A 26,364-nucleotide genomic window follows, 5' to 3' on the forward strand; every position below is an offset into this window, starting at 1 on the left:
GATCATCGAGTCCAACCATTCCTATCAAACACTAAACCATGTCCCTCAGAGGGAGAAGGCAAGAGCGCAGCTGCTGGGAGCCCCGCAGGAATGGGTCAGCATCGCTTTGCCCCCCCTCTAAATGAAGCTTTTGCTTACAAGAAGGGTCTCCAGGGCTGGTGTTTGCAGTCTGAGGTGCTTGCAGGCAGCGTTGGCTTCAAGCGCTCGCACAGCTCCTGCTGCGTGCTCGCCCGGGCTGTGCCTCTTCCTCCACGAGCCACATCCAGTACGCAGCCCCCGAGTATCAGCCTTGCTTGAAAACACACACACAATCCCCCCGACCCTGCAAAAATATGCGTTCCCCAAACCCGTTCTCCGTTTGGACCCACAGAGCCGAGGCAACACAGCAAGAAGGACTGGGCAGTGGGAGCCCAAGGGCCAGTGTTGCACTTTTGAGACCCAAATCACAGCCCAAGAGCCTCCGAGAAAGGCAGATTCTGCTCTGCCTCTGCTCCCGCTGCAGCCTGCACAGCTCAGATGAGTCCACCAGCCTGCCCCAGGGATCTCATCCAGATTAACCCTCCAGCTCTAGAAATCCCAGTGTCACAGCCAGGAAAAGGAGCAGGAAAGGTCCTGAGCAGCCACCTCTCCCGCTCAGGAATTCACCTGCGGAGCTGCCCAGGAGGCACAGCTTGGTGAGGGTGGCCCTGGTGTCCCCTGCTGCACAGCCGGGCACACGCGTGTGCAAGCCCCTGCCCCAGGGGACTCGCTATCCGGCTGGGCGTGCAAGGTAGAACAATAGGGCCAAGCCCTCTATTGTTCCAGACAAAAGATAAGCCAGGCTCTGGCATTCCCTTAGCCCTGTGGGCAGGCAGGGCTGCCACTCTGGGCCAGGACAGAGCCTTTCTAGCTTTTAGCAGCTGAACCAGAGGGGCTCACACACCCAGTCCTCATCCCCCACTCACCCTGCCCTGCAGGCTTTGTCCCCTTTGTCCCCATCTCTGTGTGATCCCCAGTTTCCACAGTGGCTTCAGACACTCCAAGTCCCCACGTCCAGGACCTCAGCACCCGCTCGAGCTCCTCATGGACCTCAGTCCTGTCCTCTCTCCACCCTGAGCTGCTTCTCCCCTCCCTGCATCCCACAGGGACACGGTGGGGACCACGCACCCTGCCAGCCGGGGAGTGATGCCCGGAGGGATGCGGGATGTCCAGGGGTGCCTGGTGGTCTCGCCAGCCAGTGCAGGGAGAGATGGGGAGTAAAAGCAGAGAAGACACGGGGAGCAGAGCCCAGGGCTCTGCACCCTCCACCACGTCCCTTGCAGTCCAACCCACCACCATCACCCAGCTCAGCTTTTTCAAACAAGGTTTTTCCAGGAACCACTCTCAACACCCACCCAGAACAAGGGAGGAAGACTAGAGGGGACGAGGACTGATGGCTACAAACCCACTGGACACTCAGGTTGACTTTTATGTCCAAAAAGCTTTGATTTCTGGCTCTCGGCTGGCCGCGGCACTGGTCCTGGCAGCAGGGGAAGGCAGCAGCATCACGGCAGTGGCAGAAGCTGCTGTGTGGTGTCACCAGCTATTTCCATCTACCTGCTTCTACATCTCCTCTCCCATCTCCTCTTCAATTCTGAATCAGCCCAGCTCATGATAACCCCATTTTGCACGCGCAAAGAGGATCAAATCCCCCCACTGGCCTGACCGCTGCCCCACGTAATTTTAATTCTCTTTGCGCTCTTTGATTTATAATCTTAACCTCTTTCCTCCCAGCACGCAAGGAGCTGCCACGGGCTGCTTTCACCAGGCAGAATTAAAATATAATAACTCAAACCAGCAGATTTTGGCCTGGGCTCGTGGGTGCTCGCAGGAGTCTCAACGACGAGCCACATTTTACCTTGTTCCTCTCCGATTAGACAGCGGGGAGGACGCGGGGGGAGGCTGCTCTGCCTCTGCAGCCACCAGCCTGCATCTTTTATCACGGTCACACGCCTCGAGCAGGCCTGGGTGGTAATGGAGCATTAAATTATGGAGAGGCAGAATTTCAAATATTTCAGATCCAGCTACCTCCCTGTTTGCATCCTTTAGCTGAAGGGCTGCGAGCAGGACGAGAAGGGAGAGAAGGGAGCTTCCCTCCGGTACGATGTTCACAGGAGCGGCTTTGCCCTTGAAGAACACCACGTTTAAGCAAAACACCCAGAGAATTTGTGGATGCCCCAACCCTGGAGGTGCTCAAAGGTGGCTACAGAGCTATTTGGGGTCCAAGGCACCAGCGGGTGCGTCAACCGTGTGCTCCAGTGCACTTCTATAAATGCTTTCTCAAGAAAGCAGATCCAACCACTGCATCCCCTACTCATATTTTTTTACCAGTCCATCCAAGAGGCCGGAGGGTGTTTGTGGTGCAAGCCGGGGCCCCACACAGCCAGCACCTCCCTCCTCCCTGCCCGCTCCGAGCCGGTGGGACTGGGCTCACCAAGGGCTCTTGTTTAGGGCTGGAGCAGTTCCAGCCTGGGACATGTGGTCCTGGAGCAGGTGGACGAGGAGTGGGAGGGAGAGAGGGAGGGAGGGCTTCCCAGCAGCAGCAAACTTTCCAAAAGCTGATGCCTTGCACCCTGCCAACTTTCCTCATGCTGGAGGAGCCCACGCACTTCTCAGCCGTGCACAAGCAGCACCCAGCCATGAGGAGCTCCCCGGGGGCACAGCCAGGCCAGCAGCAGCTCTACCCGAAGGCAGCAGATTTCACTCCTGAAGCTACTCCCCGAAAGGCACAGGATAGGGGTAAAGGCGCTGAGATATTTTCCAGGAGAACCGTCATAAGCCGCGCTAATTTATTTCCCCTTTGCATGTCTTTACTGGGTTAAAACTGGGTGGAAATTAGTCATGCATCACGCAAAACTTTTTGAGCGTCCCGAATCTTCCACCCTGCAGCGCAATGAAACTAAAAACCTCCCAAAACTAAAGCAACAGAGCCTAGGATAGCCCAGCCCTGGCTGGTCAGGGGTGGCCGCGATGCTGCAAGGGACCCCCAGCCGGGGAACGCCCGACCCTGGGGCTGTCCAGCTTTCTGGGTTCTCCCTCCCGCTGAGCACAACTCCTCCATCAGACGGATAAAAAGAGGCAGCTTTGACCCATCAGGATGAGGGGAAAAGGAAGATATTTCATTCTTCCTTCCCAGTTTGGAGCGATGCTGCGTTCAGCGGCGTGGCCGCAGGAGAGAACAAAAGAGGCCAGCCGGCTCTCTCCACGGCATCGCAGGCTGGAGGTAGCGACTGCCCTGCCTGCGAGTGGATTATTTTTTATAATATAATGCCTTTTTTTAAGGAAAAAAAGCAGTATGTATTTTATTAGCACGGCTGGGAACTTCCAGGGTGTAAAAGCAGAGCAAAGCTGCACCAAGAAAGCGAGCGCGTCCCTGCAACGGGTCAGAGCTGTCTGTTAAAGGTTGTTGCTTTGGCAATACCAGCTTTTCCGATTCCTGCAATTCCATGTGCACGCACAAAGCCAGCCCAACACAAACCCCCGGAGAAGTGTTTCCAATGGGATAAAGCTGGAGCGAACAGGAACGTGGCAAGCAGACAAAGCTCACCGCTCTCTGGCTCGTGCGGGATGGCGAGTGGCCATGGGCTGTGAGCTTCTGGGCTGTCCTGCTGCCCCTGAGCATCCCTGATCCTCCCTGATCCGCTGGGTCGGCACTGAGGGACCCCCAAACACACTGCCACCATGCCAGCCTCTCAGCATCACACCAAAATCCTATAAACTTTGGGTTGGGTTGGATCCCCAGCAGTCCCGGCTGGGCTGAGCGCACGGGAGGAGTGGGGAGAGCAGAGACGACAGCGAGCAAAGGGTCCCACGCTGCGCACCACACACCGTATCCCACATAGATTCGCTCTACCACCTCACTCACTCACCATCAAACTTCCAATCCCTGAAGGACCAGCAGCTCCAAGGATGCTCCGTGCTGGGGACTCAGCTCGGCAGCCCCGGCAGCAGCAGGAGTGCAGCCCCCTGCCATCTCCCCCCAGAAAAACAGCCCTGAACACTCACCTGGGGAGTGCAAAGCACCCTTCGTCCCTGTCTCCTGACCCGCTCGCAGGGTTCGTAGTGACCCCTCGGTCCCAGCAAGTCTTGATTCCAGGAAGGGGACAGGCAGCGAGAGCTGCAGGCTGAGGCACGTGCCCGGAGAGCCCACCAGCAAGTAACGAAGGTAAAAATAAACCCAGTGAAAGACTAGATTTACTGTGCTTCTCTGTTCCCTGCACGGAGAGAAAAAACCTTTCCTCTGCATCCCGCGAATGAAATCAAAACCCTCTCCGGCGCATAACAAGTTTACGAGCTGCTCCATCTCCCCTCGAGCTGCTCCGTCTCCCCTGGGTGCCAGGGCACAGCTCCCCCCTGCCAGCACCCCCAGGGAAAATGGACATTTTGGAAAGGACATTCCCTGGCTGGAACAAATCTTGCTCATCAAGACTTTCCTGGAGTGGGGGGGATGCTCCGATTTAGCAGGGATAAAAAAGGCAAAGCAGGGAGGCCGGAGGAGTTGAGCTGCCTGACGGCACGAAACGCTTCGCATCGCGGAGGAAAATGGATTTTTAAACATTTGGGATCCCCACTCCTACCTAGTATCCTGCTCCAAGGGGTTTTCACCTCCTGTGTGTGATGCTAAATCAGATGCCAAGGGCAAAACCACCAGCGGCTCTGCCAGTCGTGAGCGAAGCAAAGAGACAGCACGGGGATGCTGGTAAAAATGTGTCACTCGCAAATGATTTGGAAAACTGTCTTTAGCCTGCCCACGTTTGTCAAAGGACAGCAGCTATTTTTAACACAAAGCCTCTGAAATCGCAGGCTTTCAAAAGAAAAAAAAAAAAGAAGAAAAAAAAATACTGTATCAGTGTCAACAGGACGGGTTCTGTACGAAATTAAATTGGACTAAAAGGAAATCGCATGAATTACAAACACGAGTTATTGGCTCAATAGGAGAGGAACGGAGTGATGTTATCTGGTCTGTGCTAGGGAGAAAATCACATTAGCTGAGCTAATGGTCCTTTTTCACTCCGAAAATCTATTACTCCAGACTTGCTTTAGAAGTCAAGTGTTTTCCACGCTGAAGGTAACTGAGACTCGAACAATACGCAGCTACAGGCTCCAGTTTTTCCTGGGCTGCACCCCTCGATGGCACCAAAACCCCTGCATAAAGCACTGGAAATCATTAAAGGGAGGTGGAAAGAAGGCAAGCTTGGTATTTCTTTGTGCATTTCACATTAAAACAGCTCCCTGAGCATCGCACCTCTCGTTTTTTTCTCTTCCACCGCTAACTTTGTTGGCGTTTAACTGTGGGGTCCCTGGAGTGAGCGCCCAGCCCTGCACAGGGCTCCATCACCACGATACGAGAAATATTTTGATATCAACCCGCTTCGCTGGGTTAACCAGCTGAAGTTAACCAGCATTTGGGGGTGAAATCCCCCTAGATCCCCCTGTGGCTGCAGCCACAACCCCAGCACGGGACCCCACTGCCAGGAGGGCTCCGCTGTGCAGCAGCTTCAGTCCCCAGAGACCCAGACGGGACCAGGATGGATCGGACACGCGATTCCGAAGCATGGGAAGGACTCACCACGGCTTCTAGGGAAGATGTAAACTCAGTAACAAGGTTCATCCGCTCTTAGGTCCCAGCAAGCAAGAGTTTAGCACTGACCACAGTCCCAAACGCGTGCGTCATCGCGATGCTGGCACTGCAGTTTGGTTACAACCACCCCACGTTGTCCTTCTTGACCCAGATGACAAACCCTTCATGGACAAACACCGACGCGTGGCCCCCACAGCAAGTTTTCCTGCTTGGCCCCCATCCCTGCCTCCCGATGGAGACGGTGCTGAGGGTCTCGGCTCTCCGGGGCGAGCTGGAGCGATGAAATCCCACTGAGTGCACCCCAAAAAGGTGGTGGGAGAGGCATCATGGGGCAGGAGCATCCATCCCATGGTGTGATGGGGATGAAGGATGGGGACAAGGGATGGGGAGCTCAACCCCTGAGCACCACAGAGTCATGAACAGCCCCAAACCCCATGGATACACATGCGTGTGGACTGGGAATGGCAGCACAGGCTCTGTCTGTCCGTCTGTCTGACTGGGCACAGCGTCTGTGACCCCTAGTGCTGTGTCTTGGGGTGGGGGGACACTGCCCCCCACATCCCTGACCCAGAGCACCCGGGGGGGGACAAATCCCACCAGGAGCCACCACAGCCAGTGGGAAGAGGATGGAGAAACCTTCCCAGGAAGGGCTGGGATGGGGGTCCTGGAGAGGGGACAACCAGGTCTTGGGGTGAGGAAGGGGTGGGGGGGTGCTGTCGTCGATGGGTTAACCCCTTCCCTGCCGGGAGGAGGGTAGCCCTGACTTAACCCCTTGCCTGCCAGGTTCTCCCAGCCGCCGGTACGCGACGGGAGGGGCTCTCAGAGAAGAGTTTGCAGCTCCTGAACTTTGCAGGGAGGACAGGTCTGCGCTGGGAAGGGGGGAGGGAGCGGGGGGTTGGACCCTGCACCCTCTTTCCCCCCTTTTTTTTTTCCTTCTTCTAAAGAAAACAGGTCGGGGACCGCGACCCGAAGGGATGCTCGCCACGCCGGGAGGATGCTCGCCACGCCGGGAGGATGCTCGCCCCCCCGGGAACGTGTCGGTGCCCCCCTGGGCAATGCCTGCGCTCCCCCCACACCCCCAAATTCGAGCTCCCGGTTGCACTCACGGCTCCTCCGCCGCCCCCCGGTCCCGTCGATCCCGGTTCAGCTTCGCTCCATGTCCCGGTGCCTCCGCCGGGCGGAGAGAGGGAGCGAGGAGGAGGAGGAGGAGGAGGAGGAGGAGGAGGAGGAGGAGAAGGAGGAGGGGAAGGAGGAGGAGGAGGAGGGACAGCGGTCCAGCCAGCCAGCAGCCGGCGGCGGGGCGGCCCCTCTGCCCCGTCCCCTCCCCTCGGGACCCCCCTGCCCCGCCGGGGACCCGGGGCTGCTCCATCCCGCCCGCCCTGGGGGGGCTCTGGAGGGGCGCAGGCACCCACAAAGGCTGAGGAACGACTCGCAGGGGTCCGAGGAGGCACCCCGAGAGCCCTCCGGCATCCCCTGGGAACGCCGAGCCGAGGGGCTGGGAGGATGCGCGGCTCGCAGGGAGCGCAGCTCCAGGGTGGATTCCCGAATCCATGTGGCAGAGCCCAAAGCCTCTCCTCCCCACATCATCCCCTCCTCCGGCACCCCCTGGGGCCCCCGGTCCTACCCAAAGGGCTGGAATGATGCTCTCGGCTTGCAGAGAGCCCAGCTCACAGCTCACAGCTCCAGGATGAATCCCAAGTCCAGGGCACACCAAGTGCCCAAAGCCCATTTTCCAGCCTCTCCTCCCAACATCATCCCCACTCCCAGCACACCCAGTCTTCCTATCTGTTAAGGAAAAATATAGATTAGTTTGGGTTGGAAGGGATCTTAAAGATCATCCAGTTCCACCCCTGCCCTGGGCAGGGACACCTCCCGCTGGATCAGGGGCTCCAAGCCCCATCCAACCTGGCCTTGAACCCCTCCAGGGATGGGGCAGCCACAACCTCCCTGGGAAACCTGTTCCAGGGCCTCCCCACTCTCATCATAAAGAAATTCCTCCTTATATCCAGTCTAAATCTGCCCCTCTCCAGTTTATCCCCATTGCCCCTCATCCCATCACTCCAAGCTTTGTGAACAGCCCCTCCCCAGCTTTCCTGCAGACCCTTCAGATACTGGAAGGGCACTATAAGTTCTCCTTGGACCCTTTTCTTCTCCAGGCTGAACAACCCCAACTCTCAGCCTGTCCCCGTATATAAAATAAGGAGATAAGATGAATATAATGATGTAAAACAGATATTACTGTTAGTAGGTTGTGATAAATAGAGTATTGTGTTAAGAGTATAACCAGAATCAGTGTTGGGAAACAATCCTTATGGCAGTTAGAAGAATATTGTTCAATTATGCAGAGCCTTTTCTCCAGCTGAATCAACAGGTTGTGCAAGAAATGTCAGACTTAGACTAGGTATTAGATTTAATGATAATTAATAATTAAACGGTTAAACTATTTTGAGTATAGGCACAGATTAACTATAAATATAAGTTAGTGGAACTGCTTGAGGTTTACTTTCAAGTTATAAAGAATAAATCGAAAGGTCTCAAGAAAGGAGATGAGCAATTTTTATGATTGGTGGAGAAACATGAAGCATCAGTGCTGAGGGAGAACTGAAACAAGACAGCAGAGGGGAATTATCAAGGTGGACTTCAAAGAAGAACCATGGGTCCACCATGAGGTGGACTTTAAGGAAGAATAAGACCCCATTGAAAAACACCAAGGAAAAAAACACAAAGAGCTTTTCAAAGAGAGAATGCCTATTGCATAATATATATAAAAATCTGATTTTGTGGGGTCTCTTGCTACTCGCTGAGGTGATGGCCCAAGTCTGAGTTGTTAACGAAGCAAACCTAGAGTTACCCACAGTCTGGTGAAAACCCTTTAACACTGTCCGAGGGGCTGGAACGATGCTTGGCTTGCAAAAGGAGAAGAAGAATTTGGGCTCCTGGGGCTCCTGGCATCTCCAGCTGCTATGCAGGAACCGGGAATATGGGGTTTCCAGAGGGGTTTGAGGACCCAAATTCCATTTTCATTCCAATACAGAGTCTTCCCTTGCCCTGTGTCCATCCCATAGGAATGCACGGAGCTGGGAAACAAGTGATCTGAGAGAGATTCCTACCTGGCATCTTCACCTAGAGGATTAAAAATGAAGCACGGCAGCATTTGGAAGCCAAAAGGCTGCACCCACAGAACCTGGAATGTGAAGGAGCATCATGATGCTCATGATTCCCAAGCCCCATTTGACAGATGGAGAAACTGAGGTCCGGAGAGGACACGGCATTCGTGCAGCAAGCACCGAGCCTGCAGCAGGGCAGGATGAAAAGGCAGCTCCACCTGCACCAGCCCCTCTGAAGCCCCCTCCCCAGCGCACACAGCCTCACGCACCCACCAAAGCCACCAGAAGACCTCAAGAAGTCCCACAGAGGAGACAGTTATTGGTGGCCAAGGGAGAACTGAGCACGCAGAGGAGCCCACAGTGACCTCCGAGCGCTCCTGGGGCTGTGGTTGCCCCACCAAGGGGGCAGGAGGAGGCGGGAGGTGCATCCCCCAAACCGGACTAGGAAACAATTAACAAAGGGGCTGACCAAACAGAGCCAAAAAAAGGGATTGGGGAGCTTTGTTCGGGTCGTCATAGCGACAGCCAGGCCAGAGCAGCAGCCACCGACTTTCACTTTCCTTTCCTTCCTCCCTGTCCCCACTGGTCACCGTGGCCTTCCCTGCCCGGTGCCTGGTCCCCTGGGTCCAGCGTCACCTCCCAGGTGGGTGCCAGGAGGTGGTGACCCAGCTGCCCATCCCCAGGTGCCATCATTCAGGCTCCCATGGGTCCCGTCCACACACTGGCTCTGCTCTTCTCCATGTCCTCCTTGGACCCACACCAGCTCCACGTGCGTCTTCGTCTCCCCACCTCGCTGGTCCATCCCCAGGACCCATGGGGCACACCGAGAACATGCTGGACATCCTCAGCACCCATGGAGCACCTCCAGGACATGCTGGACATCCCCAGAATCCATGGGGCACCTCCAGGACATGCTGGACATCTTCAGCATCCATGGAGCACCTCCAGGACATGTTGGATACTCTCAGCATCCATGGAGCATCCCCAGGGCATGCTGGACATCTCCAGAAACCATGGAGCACGTCCAGGACGTGCTGGATATCCTCAGCATCCATGGAGCACCTCCAGGACACACTAGACATCTCCAGGAACACTAGACGAGGTGTTGGGATAGACATATGGTCCCCAATCCTTTCAGAGGGGCTTGCACAGGCCCTGTTCCTCTCCACCTCCATCCATCCCTACCTGTCTGATCCTGGGCGAGCAACCAGGGCTGCTCCCCACCCCTTGCAGTCCCTCCCCCGGCTTTCTGCTTCCCTCAGCAGAAGGAAACCAGGACAATGGGTGGAGGGGCCAGGAAAGCTGGTGGGGGCAAAGATCCCGCTGCCGCCAGCGCAGGGGGCACGGAGGGGAAAGGCACGGCCAGCGCTCACCTTCCTTTTCCCAAGCCCCCCACCCTGCGCGGAGCCCGCGGTGCCACCGGCTGCAGGAGCCGTGCCTCCTGCTTTGTGCTGGCGGCGAGTCGCAACCTCTCCATCGCAGGATACTGGAGACTGAGTCATGGAAATGGTTCAGACAATGGCTTGGCCCCTTTAGAACTGGCCAGAGGGGGCAAAGCAGGGAGAACAAATCCGACCTGGCTTCCTGCACGGAAGCGGGACCATTGTTTGGAAAATGGGCATGTGCTTCGCTCCTCACCAGCCTGGGAAAGCTGCAAAGCGATTGCTAACGGGGAACGAGCTGCGTGGGTGCTGCCAGTGGCCCCCGCGCCTCCCTGCTTCTTCATTCAGTGCCTGGGAAAACCTAGGGAAGATGTGGATGGAGGGAGTGGTGCTGCCTACGAGGTCACACGTCGCTCAGCTGGATGAGGCTGGCGTGGTGGCAGCTTTATTGGAGAGGTTGGGCTCATCAAGCCCTTCTCCTCCCTCCCTTCCCTGCTCAGAGCCCTCCTTCGCAGCACTCTGGGAGTGAGGGGGTGCTGCCAGGCATCACACACATGAAAAAGGAGCATGGAGTTACTCACCAGAGAGGCTCCCTGAGGAGCTCTGGGAGGGAATGAACCCACCAAGAGGCAGCTCGGGAGCCTTGGCCATCCATGAACTGGGGAGAGGATGAGATCCAAACCTTCCCCAGCTCCTGCCTCTTCACCTGCCTCATGCATCCCACGATAAACCAGGAGTGCAGGACATCAGGAAAAAAAAATTCATGGAAAGGGTCATTGGGCACTGGCAGAGGCTGCCCAGGGAGGGGGTTGAGTCCCCTTCCCTGGAGGGGTTTAAGGGATGAGTGGACGAGGTGCTGAGGGACATGGTTTAGTGACTGATGGGAATGGTTGGACTCGATAATCTGGTGGGTCTCTTCCAACCTGGTGAGTCTATGATTCTATGGACTGATGGAGCAAACAGAGATCCAGAATGGTCCTCTCTAGCCCAGAAGACCCAGTGACAAGCCCCTGGCCAAGCGGCTCCAAGATGGGATGCACACTGGTGAGGCCAGCACCGTGTCCCCAGCCGTGCCACGTGGAGAGAACCGCCTCCCACGCTGCGGTCTTGGACTGCGTGGGTGCACAGACACACAGACACGCAGACAGATGGACATCTGCAGCCCATTAAACCCGAGCTGATAGGACAATGCTAACAGGGAAGCTCAAACGCGCTGCAACGGTGGCAGCTCTGGGGCTGTCCTCACTTCACCCCATCGTCTCCAGCTCTCCTGGGGTCGAGGGCCAGCGGCCACAGCTCTGCCAGCGACCTTTCTCCCCCACCACTCTGCACCCCAAGGTGATGGGAAGCTTGTTGGGAGAGTCCTGCATCCTCTTTGTGCCTCCCAGGTGATGCTTTTCCCTATTGTCCCTGCCTGCCTGGCTCCCAGGCTTTGGGGCTCAGGGTGGGAACACTGGACCGTGAGCACTGAGGGATGATCGCTGTGAAAGCAACACATCCCAACCCCTTCCCTAAGCCAGCAGGTTCTCCCCCTTCTCCCTACCAGGGCTCCTAGCAGGGTGGTGGCCGAGCTCCAGGAATTAACCTACTAATTATTTCCACCCAAGCACCGTAATTTCTCCTGGCCACTTCAGAGGCAATTCCAGTGGCCAGGAGCTCCGTGCTGCCTTGCTCCCGGCTACTGCAGGGAGTCCAGGCTGTGAGACTGAGTCCACTCGCAGCCTAACAGGCTCTAATCTGGGCATAATAAAACCAAGATGCTCCAGGATTGCTCTATGGGGAGCGCACTAGGAGAAGCTCCGTTCTCAGTCAACGCTCTCACAGAGCTCCTCTGAAAAGCAAAGTAAAAGCGAGCGATTAATGATTACGCAGGAAAGCAGAGCTGCGGTGGCATGGGCTGAGCTCACAGGTGAATTCGGGTTGATGCCTGGGCAGAAATACCTCGGCGGGACACTTAGAAATGACTGAACTGCTCCTTGCAGCAGGCACAGCTCATGATGCTGAAGCTGCAAGTGTCTGGACGCTGGGTAAAATCCTGCACCCCGCTGTCCCAGCCCTCTCCCAACCCTCTCCAAGGGCGATGGGCCAGTGGAGGAGGGCGGTTTGGCCACCACTGCCTGCAAACAGGACAGAGAGGAGACGCCAACACCCTCCCCATGGGGATGGTGCACGGCCAGGGTGGGTGCTGGGGAGCAGACCTGGGAGCAGGGCTCCATTTAGGCTCTGCAAGGAGGATTTTCAGAAAGCCCCTGGCTCTCGCGGTGAGGTTCTCCTGCCAGATTGGCAGCTCCAAAAGCCACTGGAATCACCCGCCGCTCCCCAAACCAAGCAGCAGAAGCACCCTGTGCGGAGCAGAGCACCTGCTGCTATTGCTGCTGAGGGAAACATGGCTCGAGAGGGGCTCCTTGCTCCAGGCAGCCCTTTCCAACCATCACTAAGATCTCAGCACTGGCGCTGGGACCTGTTGCCTCTGCTCACCCTCTGCCTGCCCATCTATGTTAGGGATTTCATAGAATCACCAGGTTGGAAAAGACCCACCGGATCATCGAGTCCAACCATTCCCATCAAGCACCAAACCATGTCCCTCAGCACCTCATCCACCCGCCCCTTAAACCCCTCCAGGGAAGGCGACTCAACCACCTCCCTATTCTAGTGCCCAATGACCCTTTCCATGAAAAATTTTTTCCTGATGTCCAGCCTGACCCTCCCCTGGTGGAGCTTGAGGCCATTCCCTCTCGTCCTGTCCCCTGTCACCTGGGAGAAGAGCCCAGCTCCCTCCTCTCCACAACAAGCCTGGTGGGTGAAAACAAGTCTGTCTCTTTCTGATATAATTTAGTGAAAGTTGGAGCTCTTTGCTGCAATTAGCTGGTATTTAAACCCTTGCTAACCCTTAACATCCTAATGACAATAATAATGATGCTCCACACATCCTGCAGTGCCATGCATCTAAAGATTACACTCGCTAATTAATTAAGCCCCAGCTCCCCCTCTCTGCTTTCCTCACTGAGGAGAAGAAATCGCTAAGAGTCTCTTAAGAAAGGACATAAAGGCAGGGAAATCCAAGCACCAAAACAAGACAAATGGGGATTTGAAGACAATCTCATGTGACCCGAGGAGTGGACCAGGCAGGAGAAAGGATAAAAATGCCAAGCACAGAGCTGGGAGAGAAAACAACCGCCAGCTTAAAAAACCCGGGGAAAGAAAAGCACCAAGATGAAGGGAGTGACAAAGCATCAAAGGGAAGAGAAACCAAAGGCGTTGGAACAAAGGACAAGCTGGAACAAAGGACCAAAGAGGGGAGAACAAAAGCACTAAATAGAAAACAAAGGCAGGGGACAAGAAGAGCCCCTCTGTGAGGCTGAGCTGGAGGGGAGGTGGGTGGCACGGGTGGTGCTGTGGGTCCCCACTGGAGCTGGGCAGAGCAGAGACCCCAGGAGCCACACGTCGCCTTTGAGTGGGTTCAGACCCCCCCATGCGACGCCTTCTTGGGGGGCTGCGTGGAGGCTAACAGCAGCTTGGGGACGTGGCTTTGGTCCCACGCTGCCCTCCGGCCACGGCCTCCTCCCAGCCCGCTGTGTGGTCCGGCCATCGCCTCCCGCCCCACGCGTCTCTCCGGCGCAGCCTGCTCAGCATCACCCCTCTGCGCTCCCTCGCTGCACACACCCCGGCGTAGCCCCCTGCCCTCGTGGCGCGGGGACAAGCAGGGATGCTCCGGGCTGGCTGCCAGGCTGGCTGCATCCTCCCCACCCCATGGCATTCCCTGAGGAGATGAGCTATCGGTCATCGCGCGCTGTGTGTGGCTATTCTGGTCCAGCCTGCTGGGCTGAGCTCCGGAGAGGACGATTCGTGTCGTCTGGATCAAAAACAACAGCATCATTCAGGTTGGGAATAGCCACGGAGACGCGATGCTGCTTTGTTTCCTGGACAAATTCCCGTTTGGAGCTGGAAGCCTTTGGCAGGGTGGTTGGCACGTGTGGGGCTGGCTGTGAGTCTCCCAAAGAGACCAAAGAGCATCCTGCCTCCAGAGATATTAAATGTAGAGGTTGGTGACTCACCTGGAGCAAGGAGACCTCTCCCAAAGAGACCAAAGAGCATCATCCTGCCTTCAGAGATATTAAATTGAAGGTTAGTGACTCCCCAGCATGGCAGAGCCCAAGGAAAGCATGAGGGATGTGAGGGCAGAGCTGCTGCCCCAGGGGCACAGGTTAAAGAATCATAGAATCACCAGGTTGGAAGAGACCCACCGGATCATCGAGTCCAACCATTCCTATCAAACACTAAACCATGTCCCTGAGCACCTCGTCCACCCGTCCCTTAAACCCCTCCAGGGAAGGGGACTCAACCCCCTCCCTGGGCAGCCTCTGCCAGTGCCCAGCGACACTTTCCGTGAAAATTTTTTTCCTAATGTTCAGCCTAAACCTAGAATAGTTTGGGTTGGAAGGGACCTCAAAGATCATCCAGTTCCAACATCCCTGCAGGGACACCTCCCACTGGATCAGGGGCTCCAAGCCCCATCCCACCTGGCCTTGAACCCCTCCAGGGATGGGGCAGCCACAACTCCCCTGGACAACCTATTCCAGATCTTGAGGTTGGTGATTTTTGCTGGTGCCCATTGCACAGCGGAGCAAACGCTCCCTTTGGAAAGTGGGAATTGCAAAGGGTTGGTGCTGGCCAAGCTCCTGCCGCGGGCAGGGCAGGACACAGACCACAGGGCTGCTTTCTTGGCAAGCCACAAAGGTACAAGGGCTTTAGCCTTGGGAGAACGCCTGTTCCCGCGCTCGCTTTGCATCTTAAAACACGGCTCAGGGCACACGCGTACAAACACAACCGCAAAATCAGATACCGGCCGGTCAGGATTAGGAAACCGTTTTCCTGCAAACAACTTCAAGGTAAGACGCTGCCACTTTGATTTAAATGCCTCAAACATTCCCCTTCCCAGCATCGCGTCCTCAACATCTGGTTGTCCCATGACCAGCCAGGCAAGATGCAACCCTGCTCGCTGCAGCATCTCCGCGACGTCGCATCCCACTCGCTCATCACAGTCAAATAAAACCCAGGATCCATTTTTATGAGCACCAACCCCCCCAGCTTCAACACAAGATCCCCGCCACACAGGTTTAAAGCAGCTGTAGCTGCACAACAGCTGTTGAATGGAGGAAGCAGCCAAACTAAGCAACAGGATGTACCCTCAGATAACATGATCGATAGCAGAAACGCAGCTTTTTTTTTTTTTCAAGTGAGAGCTAAACCCATCTGCTAAAACTGGGTGTCTCAGGAGATCGGCACCGATATGGGGTGAGTCTTTGGCTCTGTCTTCACAACACCCTCATTTCCCCTCGCCCAGGTCACTTGGAGTACCTGGGTGACGTCCCCATGGGTCGTGGCAGCTCGCAGAGGAGCAGCGTAGGAGGGATGGATTTCCAAGGGCAGGACCGGAGGGGAAACGGAGCTTCAGAAAGAGACGGGAGCCTGTGGGAACATCACTCCCTATGCAAATGGATGGGTCCAGCTGGATCAGAACCTGTCTGGGTGCTGCAGGTGGGATTGCTTTGATAACATGCCCTGTAATAACAACCCCACTCAATGTGTGTAACTGCATTAATGTGAATCATAGAATGACCAGGTTGGAAGAGACCCACCAAATCATCGAGTCCATCGAGCTCAGGCTCACCATGCAACCAGCCCATTACCACGGGGACACAACCAGGACATAGGGAGACAACCAAGAAGGTCCCAAAGGAGGTTTTTCCGGGTGAGAGCTGGATGAAACCTGCACCAGCTCCACTGAAGCCCGTGAACCATGGCAGGCACAGCAAGCAAGCTCTCCATCGCGGGCTGGGAAAGCCTGTGTGATGAGAGCAGCCACACACTATCTCCCGTGGCACATCCCAAGGGGCTGCCACTGATTTACACAGGATGCACGCTTTCAGAGGTTAAAAACTTAACCAGCACAGTGCTCGAAACAGCAAACCCAGCAAACTTAGCCAACAAAACCAGCACAGCGCTTGAAACAAAAGCAGCTGGGAAAAGCCATCTTTCTGGTCTGCCCGGTTCTGGTTTCAGGTCTGTGAGTGCAGCTGGTTGAATGCAAAGCTCAGGGTTGATAAGCCTTGGACGCAAATCATAAAATACAGGGCCCCAGAGCCATGGGCTCCTGCTCCTCCTTGGGTCTGTCTGGCCCTCACAGGATGCAGCGTCCCTGGATGCTCATCTTCCAGCATCCGTGGATGCTCATCCCTCAGCATCAACGGACGCTCATCTCCCAGCATCAACAGATGCTCATCCCTCAGTGTCCATGGATGCTCATCCCTCAGCATCCCTGGATGCTCATCCCCCTGCATCATCCCTGGCATCACCAGCTCCGCTCACCCACCCCCTCGCTCTGCCCCACTCTCCAAAGGGTTGAACCTGTTTTTATTACAGAGCTGGCACCGGGAAGGCAAAAAAAAAAAAAAAAAAAAAAGAGAGAGAGAGAACCAAACCCCCCTCATCTCTCTATCTGCAGCCATGCAAGGAATATTGTTCAGCACAGCACAAAAGCATCCCTGAAAATAGAAGCGCCAGGGCCAGGCCTGCCAGTGGCTGTGTGAGATAACGTCTACTTGCAAACACTGAGCCTTTGTGCCGCTGTCACTGTCCCCATTGTTCAGGAGCCTATTGCCTCGGGGATATTGTTCCCTTCTTTTGTCTCAGCCCGGGCTCCTTTTTGTTTGACTTTACTTACCATTTCATTCCTCTCCTTTGTGCTGGGGTTCTTTCTTTTGTCTCTCTCTCTCTCCCTTTTCTCTGTGTGATTTGTATTTAGCAATTGTTCCCGGCCCCGCTGGAAACACAATGTACTCGGGGCTCTTTTCTCTCCTCCGTTCATTACCTATTCAGGTGGGTTTGTGTGTCCATAGGTAAGCGGGGAAGAAGGAGGCTCTCTGGGAGCTCCCATGGGGCCAGGAGGAGGCTGGGGACACCCTGGTCCCTATATCCCAAGCCACTGGGTTCCCCTCTCTCTCTGTGACAAATGAGGATGAGGAAAAGGACAGATTGGATGAGGATGAGGATGCTGAGACAGGCAGGATGGGGTCTGCGTGGTGCAGACACATGCTAGGCTGGGGATGCAAGGGCACGGAGAGGTCCAGCTCTGACTCCCAGCACCAGGATGGGGATCTGAGCCTTTATCTCCATCGGATCGCAGCCAGATTGAGCAATCCTGCTACTGGACAGGATGGGGACCATGTGGCACAGCCACACACACGACTGGAGGAGCAGAAGCACGGAGAGGTGCTCGGCTCCAGCGTGCCGTCTGCTCTGACTCCCAGCACCAGGATGGGGATCTGAGTCCTTACCCTGCATCCAACCCTGGCTGAGCAATCCTGGCCCTGGCACCAGGGATCCCTGCTTAACACAACCTTGCCTCTCCCCATTTCTTATTTCTGGGAGTCAGTGAAGGGATGAGGAGAGCACTCAATGGTAGGAAACACCAAGGCTGCCTTGCAGCAGCTGTTCCCAGCATCCCCCCATGCTGCACTGCGACTCGGTGCCCCCCAAGAGGGACCTTTGGGGCTGCAGGTCGGGCATTGATACTGAAAACACACGACTTGTTGTATCAGAACCTCCCCACGCTGCTCACCAGTGCCCAGAGCTGCTGGCAAAGCAGGGAGGGGGTTCAACCCCTCACTCCACCACATCAGCTTGTGGGGACCACAGGGATGCAGAGAGTAGCGTGATCCTTAGGGATGGCTGGATGCAGCCAGGAGACGGAGCGAAAGCAGCTCAAGGGCTCCCAAGGTGCCCCCTTGCACCCCATCCCCTCCTTGCACCCCACGCTCCTGCGGAGTGTTTCGGGGTGTCTCCATCGACCAGGGTGGGCAGAGCCACTGCGGTTGTCGCTAACCCCACGAGGAGGAGGCTACACCAGGAAACCTTCAGGGAGCGCCGTGACGGCGAGAGCTGACAAATGGTCATCCCTGGAGACAACAAAGCCCCGCTGTTCTCCGGACCACGGTCTGCATGACCTAACGGGACTTTTCCATCCCTCCCGCTGACGAAACCCCGCGGATCAAAGCCTCCTAGGAGCTTCCTTCTCCTCTCAGGCACAACCCGCGCGGATGGCGAGGCCGCAGGGACCCCCGAGACTCACCCCACGAGCGCGGGAGCGGAGCGGGATGGGGGGACGGCAAGCAGCGGGTCCTCAGGGATGGCGTGAGCCCCAAAATGCAGACGGTCCCAGGGCTGCAGGGGGGGCGTGCCTGGGAATAAAGGGAGCAGACTGAGGTCTATTGTTTTATTGTTATGGCTTCAAAGGACAATGGGGCATTGTTGTCTCTGGGGATCCCATTGTTTGCTTTCCCTGCAGATCCCAGCCGCCCAGTGGATGGAGGTTTCCCGAGGGCCAGGCAGGCTCTGTGTGTGGGACACTAAATAACGAAGCAGGCGTGTTTCCTTTCCCCCTTCTCTCCCCACCACCCTGCCTAAAAAGGCACGACACGCTGCAACCCGCCTGTGCCCACGCGGGCCAGGGCACGGCACAGCACGAGCAGAGGCGCCAGGACCACCCATCGGAGCGAGAAACCCCCACGTCCCACGGAGATGGGGGCAGCAGCTGGGAGGATTCACCCCGCAGGGGCTCACGTCGCTGTCTCCATCCCCGCGGACTCCAGCAAACCCGTATTAGGGCGAGGGGAATGAAAAAACCACCCGGCATTTACAGTGGGAGCCGTTCACATCTTTAGTGGAGCAGGATGGAGCTGCTGCTGCCCTTGCTCCAGCAGTGCTGGATGTGGCCCTGTGGCATTTCCAGGTGCTCCCCAGCCCATACCTGCAGGAGGTGAGCTGAACCTTGGCCACCTTGCAGCATCCCATGGCAGGAGGGTTGGAACCGGGTGATCTTCAAGGTCCCTTCCAACCCAAACCATTCTATGATGCCACGATCCCTAGGGTTTTGCTGCCTCCCCGCATCCCCTAAAACCAAATCAGGCACACAGGGCAAGGGGTGTTTGTTGTTATCTGCTGCAAAGCCCAATTTCTCCATCAATGCCAAGGAAAACGTGCTTGGAACCACCAAAGGGACTTGAGAAAGGACGACGCAGCCCTGGGTCCTCCCTTTGCTGTTCATGCAGGACCCCAAGCCCGGAATGTATTTGCATAGCTGCTTCCTATGTAAAAATAAATCTGGGTGCTATGCAAAAGGTGGGGGAAAGGGAAGGAGCCGAGAAGCATCTCCAGGCAGCAGCTGAGCCCTCTGGAGCCTGTCGCTGCCCCGGCACGGCACATCAGGCAGTGCCGGAGGTGGGCTCGGAGATTGATGGAGCAGGAAAGAGATACACTCTCCCCAGGGACACACTTCCAGCATGAGGCTGCTCCAAACAGCTGGGAAAAGGAGTAACTCATCCAGGGAGCCCAGGCAGGGAGTCAGGGCTGGGGGAAGGGGACGCCCACCCTGCAGAAACTCTATCAGCTTCACCGACGCAACCCACCACTGTGCAGGGAGCTGGGCTTACACCTACTGGAGCCCCCTCCCCAGGGCTCTGACCACCCACCCTCCTGGATAACCCACAGGAAGGTCTCAAACAAGCTGGAAGAGCTGGCTTGCACGGCACAGCCCCCCATTCCCTGGACCACAGCCCTCTCGCCGGAGGGCTGAGAGGCCGCTCGAGGTCTGCGCTCAGATCAGCTGTTGTCGAGCATCTTTCCCCACTGCCCAAATGCACCTTGGTGCAGCAGCCAACCTCCCCGGTCTTGTCAGCCTCAGAGGGGGAACAGCCCAGTCCAAGATGTCGGTAGCCCCAGACCAAGCTCAACTTCATAAAAAAGAATAACAGGGCTTGGATTTGTCAAAGAGAGCGAAGCAACTGCAGGCAATAAAGGTATAAAATCAACCTGGGGTTCTTTATGGTTTAATCCTGGGAATTGCTGCTGCTTCCACCCAGAAGGTGAGGGTGGTCCTTGCCTCTCAAACGCCTCTAAATTCTGGGAAAAGCACTCAGGGATCTGCATGGGTATTGATCAAAGCTATTTGGGAAACCAGGGAAGGTGAGTTAAGAGGTTCTGGATCCTGGCACTGCTGCACTGCCTGCCTCCAACCAAACCCCTTTGCTCCCCCAGCCTCATGTTTCTGCCATGGAGCAAGGAGATGATTCCTCCCTCGAGGAGCTCTGCTGCAGCCTGCAGAGACCAAGGTACCAAGGGTATCCATTGCCTGGGGACTGCAGCCCTGGGAGATCTGATGATGCTGTGACCCCTGGTGCCCCTGAGAACCCGATCTCATCCTCTCCAGCCACCAGAGCCCAGGAAGGTGGCAGCGACCTGCTCCCTGGGACAGCAGAACCAAGCCCAGGCTGGGTGCACACACATCAGGCTGTTTGCAACGTGCCAGCCCGACCCCAGGAGCTGGCAGCAAGCCTGTCCTTCTCCGGGGGCTCTTTCATGCTCCTGACAAGTGTTATTGACACCAATGTGCACAGACGCACATGTACAAGCTCTCTCCCCCTCAAACAGTGCAATTTCCTCTCAGATAAAGAGCTCCCACCGCAGCTCCCCTTTCCCTCTTCCCCCCGAGACTCGTGCATGTCTCATGCACCCAGTTCGGAGCCCACCTTGGGCTCCTGATATTATCTCACTTCCTCGATATGAATATTAGCTCTGCTGTTGATTTACGATAAAGGGATGGGCTCCAAAACACTGTACTCCGGGGAGGAGGCAGTGGTGCAGTACAGTCTGCCGTGCCCCAGCTGAGAACAAAGCCTTTTCAAGAGCGGATGCCGGTACCTGCCGTGCTGCTAACTCGACAGCCCATCTCCGCCAAAGCGGGGCTCCCGTTGGCACTGCCCTCCTGTCCCCCCAGCACCTGCACCGGGCGAGCCAGGGGGGGCCCCAAAAGCAGCTCGAGGCAGGGTGATGAGCGCTCGAGCGGCTCTGCAGGTGCCACCGACACCAAGCACGGTCAGGGATGCTGGATGGCCCTCTGCGGTGGGGTACCTGGTGTCTGGGTCGTAGAATCATAGAATCACCAGGTTGGAAAAGACCCATTGGATCATCGAGTCCAACCATTCCCATCAAGCACTAAACCATGTCCCTCAGCACCTCATCCACCCATCCCTTAAACCCCTCCAGGGAAGGTGACTCAACCCCTCCCTGGGCAGCCTCTGCCAGTGCCCAATCACCCTTTCTGTGAAATTTTTTTCCTAATATTCAGCCTAAACCTCCCCTGGTGGAGCTTGAGGCCATTCCCTCTCGTCCTGTCCCCTGTCCCCTGGGAGAAGAGCCCAGCTCCCTCCTCTCCACAACCTCCTCTCAGGTAGTTGTAGAGAGCAATGAGGTCTCCCCTTAGCCTCCTCTTCTCCAGGCTAAACACCCCCAGCTCTCTCAGCCGCTCCTCTTGTTTTCCAGCCCCCTCACCAGCTTTGTCGCTTTTCTCTGAACTCACTCCAGAACCTTGGGTCGAACCCTTGGGGTACAGAAGTCAAATTTCCCCTCTATTTTTTAGCATCTTAATGTACAGAAGTTTCATAGAATCGAAGCATTCTGCGACTCAAGAAAAATGCAACTGAGGTCCAGCAACCTTTTCAGCTCCCTCACCAGCTGGACCTGGCCTGCTTCTAGCTGAAGTTTACAGGGTGAAAAACCTGAACGGTTTCCATAACTCTTAACCCAGGGAAGAAGTGTCCCTGCAAAACTCAGCTTTATTTCTGAAGCAGATTGCGTGGCAGCAGGAGAGCCACAGAGACAGCAGGTCGGTGCGCTGCGCTGTTCCACTCAGCTGAGGACATCGCCCCACTCCATCAGCCACCACCCCCCCAGGGACTATTACAGATTCCTCCTATTTCACAGACAAGAGAATGAAAAATAGCAAAGAAGGCAAGATTCTGAAAAGCAGCAGGCAGAGTCAGGGCAGCTCAGTCTGTATTTGAAGCTCTGACCCTTGCAGTAACGCAAACCAGAGCTCATACGCCTTTTCTAGCGTGACAGGCAGAACCAGAATAGGTCCTAGATCTTAATAAATAGAATCATAGAATCACCAGGTTGGAAGAGACCCACCGGATCATCGAGTCCAACCATTCCTATCAAATTCTTATTGCATGCGAGTAAAATAAACTGTCCCCAAACTATCTTGTGGCTTTGTTTTACCCCAGATCCTGTGGTCAGATGACAGCGAGCCCCACGGAGAAGAGCTGTGAATAACCAGCTCGATCTCAGCTACAGACAAACCGGTCTCATTGCAGGAGAATCATTCTATGATTCTCCAAGAAAACATCGTGCACCCGGGTAGGAGCACAGCCCAAAGCCAAGTGCAGGAAAACTGGGTTTAAATATTGCTGCTGAAGGCATGGGAGGGAAGAGGGTCGTCTTCTGGGTGATGGAGTTTGCTCCATCACCTTGGGATCATCCATGATACCCTGGGCTGAGCTCCATCTAAGCTTCCCTGCATGGGAAATAAGGCAAAACTCTGAAAAGCAGCAGCCAGATTCAGACCTGCAGGGAAGTTCACGCTGATTTTGAATTTCCAGCCTTTACAGAAAGACAAGCCAGACCTTATATGCCTTTTGTAGTGAGATAGGCAGAAGTAGAATAGCATCCAGGTGTCCTGGATCTTAATACTCGCATGGGAGCAAAATAAACCCACCCAACCTGAGTTTTCTCATCATTTTACCGTGTCTGTACCCTAAATCCTGTGCTTACATGACAGCGAGACCCACGGAGCAGAGCTGTGAGTAACCATCGCTGCTGCAGACCAACTGGGAGAAGCCCAGAAAGCATCATGCACCGCGACACCGTGCTGGGTAGGAGCATGACCCAAAAAACAAGGGCAGGGAAATTGGGCTTAAATGTTGCAGCTGAAGAAAGACAACGGGGATGGAGTTTCATAGAATCACCAGGTTGGAAGAGACCCACCAGATCATTGAGTCCAACCATTCCTATCAAAGTTTGCTACAAGAAACTCTAGCCAGGCTTTTGTGCGTGGGGATTCAAGGAATAGCACCCTTCTCCGAAGCCCAGGTTACCGCTGGAAGGAAAAGTAGTAACATCGACCAGCTCTAGCGAAAGAGGAGGCTGAGGGGAGACCTCATCGCTCTCTACAACTACCTGGAAGGAGGTTGTGGAGAGGAGGGAGCTGGGCTCTTCTCCCAAGGGACAGGGGACAGGGCGAGAGGGAATGGCCTCAAGCTCCACCACTGGAGGGTCAGGCTGGACATCAGGAAAAAAATTTTCATGGAAAGGGTCATTGGGCAGTGGCAGAGGCTGCCCAGGGAGGGGGTTGAGTCCCCTTCCCTGGAGGAGTTTAAGGGACGGGTGGACGAGGCGCTGAGGGACGTGGTTTAGTGATTGATGGGAATGGTTGGACTCGATGATCCGATGGGTCTTTTCCTACCTGGTGATTCTGTGATTCTATGAAATGCAGCTCCTTGCAGGCAGGGTCCTGCTGGTCCGCGAGGCTGCGGCGCGGGGAGGGGCGGGCGTTGCTGCTGCGAATGTGGCAGAGTTTCCCTGCTGAGGGCAGGCAAAATGCCCATGACTCATTTTTCCAAGAGACGTTACAAACAATAGTAATGATGCCCCTGGTGGGTATGAATGTGAAAAGGCACGCCGGGGGGGCAACCATGCTGGGCACCTTGTGTGTGGGCTGCCAACGGAGGGTACAAAACCTGCTGGAGCCAGTTTTGTGTGCGAGATGAGAGCTTTTCTGCAAGGATTTTGGGGGGAGAAGGGCATAATGGCTGCTCAGCAAACTCCTCTCCCCACGGCACTCGAATTGCTTACGATGGGTGCCAACCCTGCCCACGGCAGGGGGGTTGGAACTAGATGATCTTTAAGGTCCCTTCCAACCCGAACTATTCTATGATTCTATAACCCTGTCTTCAGCTGAAGAGGGGACCAGTTTTATTACCCACAGATTAAAATGGCAAACCCAAACCCATACAGTTCTATCCCCATGCAGGAAGGGAAGAAAAACAGGCAGAGAATTCAGGAAAGCATTAAGCTTTAAGGCTACTCTCCCCCAGCTCCTGCCTCTGCCCTCCACACGAGTTTTCCATACGCAGATGCTGCCCTAAGGGCACAGCTTCTAAGCCATTTGAGTCCCTGACCTTCCGCTGTTGTCTGATACTATTATTTTTAGGCACACAAGCCTTAAAACATACCAGCACTTGAAATACGTTCCCAGATAATGTGCACTAAAGCACGAGGTGGCGAGGCTTCAGGAGAAGGGAGCTCGGTGGGATTAAGGGTGGTGGCCGAGCATGATGGAAGGAAAAGTGATTTTCCCCACACAGCTGAAGATCCCATCTCCCCTTCTCCTTATTTTACAGACACTCAGAAGGTTACAGGCCTGAAAAGAGAGAAAATCAAAAGGAAGCCCAAGCTCAGTGAGCCCCCATGGGCTACACAAGGTGCCTGCTCCTGTTTGTGGTGCTCCTGCCATCACAGCTCTGTGTTCTACCCAAGGATGGAGCCCCCCGCATCCCACAAAGACGGAGCAAACGCACAACGATGCCTTTCAAGAACCAGGGAAGGCACCAACCTGCAGGCAGCTGGCTGGCTCAGATGTTCAAGCATATATAAAATCATCCTACAAATCATTGCATCCTACCAAAGAACCACAGATAAGCTGTTCCCCTCTGGAAAGGCAGGACCACTCTGTCTTCGTCCTGGAGGGGCTCTTCCACAAGCACAGAGAATCTCATCCCACAAAAGGACTGGGCTGGGCCAGGATAAGCCATTCCCGAGTGCAAACGGGAAGAAATGCAGCCTTTTCCCCCAGAACTCCAAAGCCGCAGGCAGGGAAGAGGGACAAATGTGTACTCAAAGCACCTCCCTGTGCTGTTAAAGCTGTGAGGACTCTTAAGAAAGGAAAAACATCCAACACTGCAGAGACCCACCTGGATCTGAGCGGGCTCCCAGCCGCCTGGCACCGTGTCTCAAACTGAAACGCTGCAGGATAGAGAGCTCTGTCCTGCGTAACCCACACAATAGTGCTGAAGCAGATTCCCATCACTCAATTTTTAGGAAAGAGTGAGCCCTGTTTCTACAAAACCCACATTGTGGTACAGTGAGATGATATATAAAACTGCTACCAGCTCAATTTTCGGTTGTGGCAGATACCTGCGTGCTGGCAGCACTAAGAAAACTTTCTCTAGCAAATCTCGTCATCAGCACTTTGTTTTCTAGAGATGTGGGAACAAGGCAGCATAATACTTGCATCAAGACACCCCACTGCAATAATCCAGCACCCCTAATACTGCTACACCTCAAGACATCTTCAAAAAGAGCCGTCAAGCACCCCCCACCCCTCATCCCCAATATCCTGTTATGGAAAAGAACAGTTTGAAAAGCAAACCTAACTTCAAGGCAGCACAGAAAGCCAAACGATGGGAGTTTCCTAAACACGGAGCCCAATTTTAAGCATTCACTCTACCTTGCTCCTCTTCACTGCCTCTCGCTCAGCCAAAACCAGCACGTTCTACTCCTCATCCCGGTTTGGAGCTGGACACCCCAAGGCAGGGGAGACGAGCCAGGGAAGGAGATGCAGCCCCAGTTTGCTTTCCTCCAGGCTGTTTGGGAGCTAGTAAAGCTGCTTGAACGCTGGGGAACTGTGTGTTCCTGCAGAAGCTTGTGACACTTTGCTGGAGGGGCTGGGGGAGCCGGTTGAGCCCGCAGCACCCTCTTCTGTCTACCACACTCTTTTGCAGCCAGTTTGAGTCTTATTTTGGCACCGCACAGTTCGAGCAGCTCGAGACATCACCTTCCTGCTGCCTGAAGCTTGGAAACTCTCAGGAAGCTGGAAGGCTTCAGGGTTAAAAAAGCCACCGAGCATTTAGATGAGTCAGTCTTGTGGGTTTTGCGCTTCTTGGGAAGCCACTTTGGCAACACTAGGATTGCTTTTGTGCCCTGGCTGTGTGCTGGTAATGCCTAGAAGCTCTGTTCTTGGACCACAAGGCTCCATTGCCAGGCAAACAATGGGGCTGTGTTTCCTCCTGGACTCTCCTGCAGGCCTTCTGTAGTTTTCACAGCTTCCTGCTGGGGAGCTTCTCCTTTTCTTCTGCAGCTCCACCCCTCCACATAATTACTGCTTATTTTAGTCCCTTATCACGAGATGCTTCGGAGCTGATTAGTCTGGACTTCCTTCCTCCCATCATCAACCTACTCCAATATTGACGTTCATTCGCACTAATTTGATAATATCAAAGAGCAGAGGAGCTTTAGGAGGCATTTACAGGGTCTTCAAGTGTACAACTTGGAGTTGGCTGCAGCGCTGCTGATAAGAACGAGCTGTTTCTCCTAATAGCCA

At 55.2% G+C, this 26,364-nt stretch overlaps 1 protein-coding gene across 7 annotated transcripts in view; it reads right to left on the reverse strand.

Moving 5' to 3' along the window:
- The window catches only part of SOX13 (SRY-box transcription factor 13), a 44,285-nt gene extending 18,715 nt beyond the window's left edge, over window positions 1–25,570 (reverse strand). For 4 of the 7 annotated variants that reach the window (XM_069876123.1, XM_069876121.1, XM_069876122.1 and 1 more), the window contains exon 1: window positions 6,706–6,769. The gene's annotated coding sequence lies outside the window, so the exon portion shown is untranslated. Of the gene's footprint in view, window positions 1–4,023; window positions 4,042–4,595; window positions 4,615–6,705; window positions 6,770–25,491 lie in introns of those variants that run through there. The other 3 variants (XM_069876118.1, XM_069876120.1, XM_069876119.1) reach the window with 3 other exon arrangements.
- Window positions 25,571–26,364: the final 794 nt, after the last annotated feature.

This window comes from Phaenicophaeus curvirostris, chromosome 24 (assembly GCF_032191515.1).
Source record: "Phaenicophaeus curvirostris isolate KB17595 chromosome 24, BPBGC_Pcur_1.0, whole genome shotgun sequence".
NCBI classification, from domain to species: domain Eukaryota; kingdom Metazoa; phylum Chordata; class Aves; order Cuculiformes; family Cuculidae; genus Phaenicophaeus; species Phaenicophaeus curvirostris.